The following is a 9,271-nucleotide window of genomic DNA, read 5'->3' as shown; positions in this document are numbered from 1 at the left end:
CATTTTATATTCCAAATCCAGATATTTTAAGGCCTAATGTCTCAAATGTATATGCTCAAGATTCACAACAATGACAGTGAGCCCTCTTGAGAAATAATCTAATAATTATTTAAAAATCAACCTATAATTAGTCTAAATCATCCCAGGAGATGAGCAGCTGTGGTTAAGTTCAGCTTAACAGTTATATGGTCAACTTAAGTGATTTAGATAATGTACTTATTGTGCTAGTTATGCAAATTTCCGGACAATATGCAAATTAGCATCCATAGTATACATCTATAGTCTAACATAAATCTTTGGTATAGCCTGCTACTCAACATTCTTTGCCTGAGGTGCAACACGATTTATAAAAAGATACAGAATGTTAGAGCTCCCTCTTGTGGCCATTATAATCCCCCTCATGATTGCTTCCCCCTACAGTCATGTTTGCTACACATCTTAAAGTACAGAATGTAAGTGATTTTCCATTTGATCAATAGGTATCTTCTGTCTGGAAATGATACAGACAGATGTCAAAATGTGGTAAGGCACTAAATACACATATTTATATTTTACCACAATTTATTTTCATGAAAAATGCTGTGTCCGAAAGTACTCATACCTTTTCCAAATTATCAATGGAAAACGAATCATTTGCCATCATAGCAATCATTTTTGTATGCTTATGCATTGTTTGTGCTGCTCCTCCTAAGTGATCTCCAGGTCTTTGATTGAAAAGGTGCCTTGCCATCTTTAACTCCCTCCATAGATAGTTGATGGCATTCAGGTATTCAGGTCTTAACGCTGCCTGGGCTACCGGTCATATTGTTTTCTGTTAACCATTTCTTTCTTGGTTTGGCTGTATGTTTCATTTGAATCATTGCCTTGTATGAAGGTCCTATGTTGCCTATTAGGCCATGCTTCTCATCAGACAATCTATGCTAGACATAAAAGGTTGAAAGCGTTTTAAAATTGGGCAAGGGTGTGAATAAGTTGACTGTGACAAATGGTTAATTGTTTGTTGTCTAGCTAGCAAATGCAAAACAGTACACATTACACAGTGCAAGTTACACCTTATCAGTTATTTGAATGAACAGTTGGCCTACACATTACACATTGCATGCTATCCAATGCTTGCAATTGTTCAGAACTATTTTTATGTTTTTATATCTGTGTTGCCATGTCATTTCACCATAGGGCTCTAGTAATTCAGTTTAATCTATTAACACTTGGTATTTTTTTTTTTACAGTTAGGCCATATGCCTTTTCAATAAACTGTTAAATTATAATGTTATGTAATGTTCATGTCATTGTTATTCACTTTGGACAAAAGCATCTGTGAGGAACAACATATAAACATTAACATAATGCTATATGACAGAGACATGCGCTCCTGACACATGTTTTGTGTGGTTGGAGACATATTATCAGTCATATTAATTTAGTCCTGTCCAAACTGGTATTCACAAATGTCATCAGTGCAATTGAGTAATGTGGCTGAACTGTGATGCAGCATACCACATGTTGCATGGTTCATAGCGCCTCTCTAGTTTAAACTTAACATACATGAATGTGTTGAAAATAATACAACTTGTGTTTAGTTGTTTTTAACACATCTCCGTGTCTAGATTGGGACAAAAGATTTGTTTGTGTTAAACAGAGCTTGACTAGATACCGGCTAGAGAATAAACATGCTCGGACACAGGTTGCAGGAGCACACAATCAATTGTTTATTGGTGCAGGTGTGGCTTAAATAGAACATCACATGGCATGGTCACATGACACACACCTGAGAAGAATCCCCATAATTGGGAGCACTCATTGGACAATCAATCAATTAACACCCCCACTTGCTCACACATTCACCATCATTCACATTCAATTACAAAGACAAAACAAAACACCACATGGAAACAAACTGCATTGCATCTTAGATTGGCTATAACCCAAACAAGAACGTGGAAAAGGTAAGTAGGTTCACTCTTGTAGCTGGTTTAGTCATTAGGTCAGCAACCATCTGATCTGTTGGGCAATATTCCAAAAACACATCACCATTGTTTACAGTTGATCTCACAAAATGGTATTTGATATCAATATGCTTACATCTCTGTTTACTAACAGGATTCTTTGACAATGCAATTGCACCTTGGTTGTCTTCATAGACCATAGGTACACCATACTGATAATCAAGATGTTCAAGCAGTTGAGTCAAGTACAAACATTCTTGTGTAGTGGCAGCCAATGTTATGTACTCAGCCTCACATGTTGACAATGCTACAGTTGGCTGCTTTTTAGTCTTCCAGGAAATCAGAGGACCATTCTGACATAGGCTAACACAGTAACCAGATGTACTACGTCGGTCACTTGAGTCACCCGCCCAATCTGCATCACTATAAGCCACCAACTTTAACCCTTCACCACATTTCCTGTAACAGAGCATCTTGTCATTTGTGCCTTTCAAATATTTTACAGTTGTCCATTGTTCTTCTGTTGGTTCACTGAAATATTGTGACAATTTACTAACAACATAACATAACAACATAACATAACATATCAGGTCTAGTGCATGAGGTTAAGTAGATTAGGCTACCCACTGCCTCTCTGTATTTCCTGGGGTCACTCATCTTTTCATCACATTCAGTATAATTTAACTTTGGTTCACAAGGTGTTGACCTGGGTTTACAGTCTTGCATGTCAAATATTTCCAGCAGTTTACCAACATAACTCTGCTGTGACATAGTCACACTCCCATCACACTGGTCAAAAGTGATACCTAGAAAATTCTTCAGTCTGCCCAAATCTTTCATCTGGAATTTTACAGTAAGCATCTCTTTGACAGCATTTAAAGCTCTCTCATCACTGGCAGCAATAACCAAGTCATCAACCCATATCAATATTATCACTTTCTCATGTTCTGTTTCTCTCTTGTAAACACAATGATCAGCTGGATTTTGTACAAAATTGTTTTCACACAGATAGTCATGTAACATTTTGTTCCAGTTTCGACCTGATTGCTTTAGTCCATACAATGATTTCTCCAGTTTGCACACCATTTTCACATTTGCCTGAGATTTTACCTCATACCCCTCTGGCTGTTCCATGTAAATGTCATAATCAATCGGTGCATGTAGGTAGGCAGTTTTAACATCCATCTGATGGAGGATCAGATCCTCCTGAACAGCCTTCTGCATTAACACTCTCACACTGGTAAGGTTAGCAGTAGGAGAAAAAGTTTCTCCGTAATCTACCCCCATCTCCTGACTATATCCCTTGGCGACATAGCGGGCCTTATACTTGTCAGATCCATCAGCATTGGTTTTGATAGCATACACCCATCTACCCCCCACTGCTTTCTTGCCCTCAGGTAGAGCGGTCAGTGTAAATGTATTGTTATCCCTCAATGATTTCATTTCCTCACCCATTGCATCTACCCACTCTCTTGAGTTGGATGAAGTCACAGCTTCTCTGAAAGTTTTAGGTACATTTGAAACCATCTTGTAGCACTAATCTATGCTGATCTGCGCCTGATCACTCTCCACCCCATAGAAATCTGGCCTCCTTCTCTCTCTACCAGGGTATCTCCTCTCTCTACTCAGGGTATCTGGAGAAAGTGATTCTGCCTTGACCTCTTCTGTCTGTAAACTTATCTGGCTTGGGTCTAGCTTAGCTTCAGGGATATCACACTGCTTGGGTTGGTCAGGGTCGGGTTTGGTTGTGCTACACTGCGCACCATCATCGTCATCAGACACGTCATCAGTCTTCTGTCCCTCAACATTGGACATAAACCTCACCAGTCTGTGTTTCATCACCTTTCTGCTGTCAGGGTAGTAGACCATATAAGCTGGGCTGTTCTTATCATACCCAACGAAGATGCCTTTGTCAGACTTTGAGTCTAGTTTCTTCCTGTCCTGCCTATAGGCATAACACACAGTACCAAACGTCTGCATCCTGGACATGTCGGGTCTCCTTCCTGTCAGCATAAAGTACGGTGTCTGTCTAGTGCGGTTGTTGAAACACCTATTCCTCACCACTGCTGCTGTCTGGACTGCATAGGGCCATAGCTCCTTGGGTAACTGGCTTTCCAAGAGCATACATCTAGCCATATCAAAAAGGGTTCTCCAGTTGCGCTCAGCAGTGCCGTTCTGGTGTGGGAAGTATGGTGCGGATGTCTCGTGTCTAATTCTGTGCTTACGAAGTAGTGCTTGATAACCCTGTCCAGTAAACTCAGTACCATTATCAGATCTGATGGATGTAACATTCCCATATGGGGCCATGTCAGCTAGGAACCTCTCTGTGGCTACCACTGTATCGCTTTTGTGCTTCAGAAAGTACACAAACACTGCACTTGAGAGGTCATCGGTAAAGGAAAGTGCATATCTATACCCTTCTCTGGATACCGGGTCGATGGGGCCTGCCAACCCTGCTGAAAAAAACAGCAAGAAACCAGCTTAGGCTGGTAGCTGGTTTTAGCTGGTTTTAGCTGGTCTTTGCCCAAAACACAGTTATTATAATTGCTGGTCTTTGCTGGTGTAGCTGGTTAGGCCACCAGCTAGACATGCTGGCGTGACCATCTGAGGAAGCTGGTCGTGCTGGTGTGACCAGCCTGTCGTTTGGGATACAGCTGGTTTAAGATGGTCATGCTGGTGACCAGCCTGTCCAGCTTGACAAAGATGGTCAAGCTGGTTTTCTATAATGACCAACATAAGCTGGCGTGGCCAGTAAAAACCAGCAATGTAGACCAGCAACACCAACTAAAATGACCAGCTTAAGGTGGTACGACAATCAAAATCAGCTGAATTACCATCATAAGCTGGGTAAACCAGCTGAAGGTGTGTTTTCGCGAGAGTTTTGCTGGTCTAGCTGGTTAACCATCAAAGGGTGGTCAAACAAGCTGGTTAACAAGCTGGTCAACCAGCAAACCACCTTTAGCTGGTCAGGCTGTTTTTTTCAGCAGGGAAGTCAGTGTGTACTAACTCTAAAGCGGACTTGGCCCTCACATCAGGCTTCCTGTTCCTGCTCTGATTGAATTTACCTTGGACACACACTTCACATTGCATAGACTTGGGTGCTTTACCCTTGATTGACATACCATCCACCACCATCTCTCTAACTTCTGAACATCATTACAGTGCATGAAAATGCACTGTACTGTTCTTCCTAGGCTTCTTCTTCTTATTATTATTCCGCTGATCAAATTCATTTTTTCTATTCAGCTTGAACCGTTTAACTTAGAAACTTCATTCAAACGTCGCAACGTAGGTCTTAAATAGGGGAATGCTGCTATGTATTTTTCAACTTTGTAACTTTTATACTTTTTAAACTATAAATTAAAAACTATTAAAAATTTCCCCATAGACTTAACATTGGCCTCTATGACATCACAATCAGGTCGTTAAGCAATTAGAATCTTATGCCAGGTGGCCAGCCCCACCTGCAGCAGCCCTCTCTCTCTCAGGCTTTAAGCATACAATCTCTCTGTGAAGACTACATATCCTGTTAAACTCTTGTTCCTCTTTCCACAACCGTTTCAAAATAGAAGTCCTCACTGCAATAATACACTAATAAATCTTTTAACCATTGAAACTACTCAACTATTTAACTTTTCAACCATTCCAACTGTCAGTTATCATCAACTATGCCTCCAGTCAACTACATGAGACCTCCATGTACCTAGCAACCAACATAGCAACCATCAAAATTAAGTGTTTATGACCGTTTCCATAGCAACCAACATGATTTTACTACAGTAACTTCTTTATTCCTGATAGTGGCAGTCATGGATACCCTATCAACAAATGTTTCAAAATAAAAGTCCTCAGTAGCAAGTTAGCTAGTTAGCATGGTTAGCATAGTTAGCATTGTTAGCATAATTAACATTTTTAGCATAACTGCTAAAAATGATTACCTAAGTTAGCTAATCAACCTGGTTAGCATAGTTAGCATTGTTATCATAGTTAGCATTTTTAGCATTAATGCTAGAAATGATTAGCTAAGTTAGCTAATCAATGTGGTTAGCTTTGTTAGCATAGTTAGCATTGTTAACATAGTTAGCATTTTTAGCATTACTGCTAGAAATCATTAGCCAAGTAAACCAATCAACCTGGTTATCATTGTTAGCATAGTCAACATTTTAGAATACCTGTTAGAAATCATTAGTTAAGTTAAAACAGGAATGTTTAAGCTTTGAAATGTCTACCTTAACACTATCAACTCTCTTTAAACTATGCAACCACCATGTTTACCCTAGCTACACCTTAGTAGCCATATCTACATTATCTATCTATAATTTTTTTTGCATTTTCATGCACTGGTAATTCCTTGGAATTGCATTTCTAGTTAAAATTGCAATGTCCCAAAATCTCATGCCACGTCTGAATATCATGACAGCTCATACATTGATCACAGTCTTTGTTCACTGGCACAGTAGGCAAATAGAACAGTCTGTTATCTTCATGAATAAGAAAACGTGTACCGTCTTTGTACTGCAGGACATTCTCACCCTCCTTGAAGATCACTGTTGCCCCACTGGAAGTTGCAGCTCTGACAGAGAAGATGTCTTGGGGATAGGAGGGGATGTACAGCGCCTGCTTCAGTGTGGCACTGAGGTGCCATCCACTGCTGTCGACCAGCCACACCTCTGCTTCTCCTCTGCGCTCTGCGACCCCCTTGCACCTTGTGCCATCGGCAAGCTCCACACAGTGCGTCTCGGCCTGGAATCGATCGTCGAAGCTCTTGAACTTGGCCAGGTCGGTGATTATGTGCGATGTCGCACCGGTGTCCACCATCAGCCCCTTTCTGGAGACACCGCTCCCTGGCTGACGATCACTGGTCACCAAGAAGGCGAAGGTGTTGTCCGTCTCCTCATACACCCCACGTGCGTTGTCTTGCCGCTGCTGTTTCAGTCCTCCTCGCCGTATGGTACTCTTGCCCTGGCTGGACCACTGTTGACCACGCTGACACTGTCTTGCCTTGTGTCCTCTCTGGCCACAACGGAAACACTCAATGTCCCCACTCTCAGTGCCCCACACCCTTGCGCCTGGTGGAGCGCTGATCTTCCTTGGATGCGCCCGGGCCCCCATGACGTTATCTTCAGCCCCAGCTGTGCAAATCCCTTCAGTGTTCTCATAACTCCGCAATTTTGTCTTGAAGTCGGCAAAAGAGAGAATCTCATTGCTTTGAGTGACAAAAATGGAAAAAGGCTTAAATGATTCTGGCAGCCCCTTTAAAACCATAGCAACTAATAGTCCATCACTCAAGGCCTCTCCAGCATTCCTCAGTGCTGTGATTGAGGTCTCTGCACATATGACATAGTCAGTCACACTCTCACTGCTCAACTTTTGCAGGGACGTCAGTTCTGTGTAGAGACTCACAATGCGGGGCTTACCCTTGCCAGCATAGTAGTCCCGCAAGATCTTTAATGCTCCACGCCCATCATCTGCAGCCTCTCGCATGACCAGGGACAGACTTTTGTCATCAAGGAATTGAATGAGTTCAGCATATGCTTCAGCATTCTTTGTGGCATCCTCAGCCAGCGTGTCTTCATCCGCATTATCGGCGGGCCCCTTCAAAATTGTGTCCTTCAATTTCTGCAACCGCAGATGGCCCAAAAACTTTGTCTCCCACAGTTCATAGTGCTTTTCGTCTCCGTCAAACACAAGACGAGACCAACGTGAACTTGCCCGTTCACTCATTGTGCAGGCACTCCAAACTTTCTATAAGTGACTACTCACGCCGTATCTGCACAAACGTCAACGCATCTGGGCCCATAACCTGTTAAACAGAGCTTGACTAGATACCGGCTAGAGAATAAACATGCTCGGACACAGGTTGCAGGAACACGCAATCAATTGTTTATTGGTGCAGGTGTGGCTTAAATAGAACAGCACATGGCATGGTCACATGACACACACCTGAGAAGAATCCCCATAATTGGGAGCACTCATTGGACAATCAATCAATTAACAGTTTGAATACTTTTTACCGTGAAGACTGTGCTGCAAGTGTCACCTTATGCATGGTGACCCCATAGCAGTTCCTGTCACACTTTTATAGGCAAATCTCATTTGAGTTACACAATCATTTTCCATGAACTGTGATAATGGCTCTACTGGGAAAACGAACTAGAAAGTTGCTTGGTCAGTAATCGCGTAGCGCCGTTCAGACAGTGGCAAGTGTTGTTCGTCATGTAATGAGGTTATGTAGGCCAGTACCTTCAAAATGATATTGGAAACGCTATGTTTAGGTCAAAATAACAGTTAAGGTTGCCTTTAATGTGAGCTAAGTACTGAACAAATACTGAACTGAAAATAATGAACAAGCTTCTTGAAAATATGATCTTAAGTTCCACCTTAAGACTGTAGTCGAAATGTCAATCTTGGTTGTGTACATTTTCAGATTACATCTGCTGTGCTATGAGGCTGAAACACTGGAACACTTGCAAGTTTGTAGTGTTTGTATATGCCTGATAGTTTGTCTGTAAGGGTGTGCATAAGCTATGCTTTAACTTTGGTCACACTCCAAAGTTCCCTTTTTCTTAAGGGTCTTTTGTCCACTGTCTCACAGAGAACAGTGAGAGAAAGAGAGAGAAAGAGAGAGAGAGTGAGAAAGAGAGAGACTTTTTAGTTCTGATTTCCCTTTGGAAGGGCGTTTCCATGGCAACGTCGAGGCAACGCTTTTTCCCCTTCTCTGTTTTTTTAATTAGCTTACGGGCTGCCAGTGGTGGGGGGTGATCGGGAGGACGGAGTGTGGAGAAGTGGAGCAAGCCGTTCTTTTTAAGGACATGAGCGCGGCCTGGCTCGCTCTTTAACAATCCCCTTTTCCTATTTCTTCACACAATAACCAATTTGCTGAGCCTCCATTGTTGTTAACACAGGAGATATAAGACAAAGAAACAATACTTTGTCACCTTGAGGATTCATTTGAATCACTGGCACACACATGGAATGACAACGTGAAATCATATGCAGCTCCAACAGAGCATTAGAGCATGGATGAGAAAGAAATGAACACACCTGGGAACTGTGGTTTTTACAAAGAGCACGGTGGCTCTAAAAAGCGTGTTTTGTTCATGAGTTGACAGCAGGGGGCGCAATTTAATTGTGTGAATTCAGAGCTTTTGGCTCCTGCCTATAGTCAAAGCAAAAACAAACAAAAAACATGATTACAGTTTGTGCACAGCAACAGCTGCAACACAGATGTGCACACATGCATGTCCTACATACAATATATAGGCTACACACAGCCACTAGCAATGTGCATCCTGTGACTTTAGATGAACCAACCAACTTATGCT

The sequence above is a fragment of the Sardina pilchardus genome, chromosome 3 (assembly GCF_963854185.1).
Source record: "Sardina pilchardus chromosome 3, fSarPil1.1, whole genome shotgun sequence".
NCBI lineage: Eukaryota > Metazoa > Chordata > Actinopteri > Clupeiformes > Clupeidae > Sardina > Sardina pilchardus.
This window is presented reverse-complemented; position numbering follows the sequence as displayed.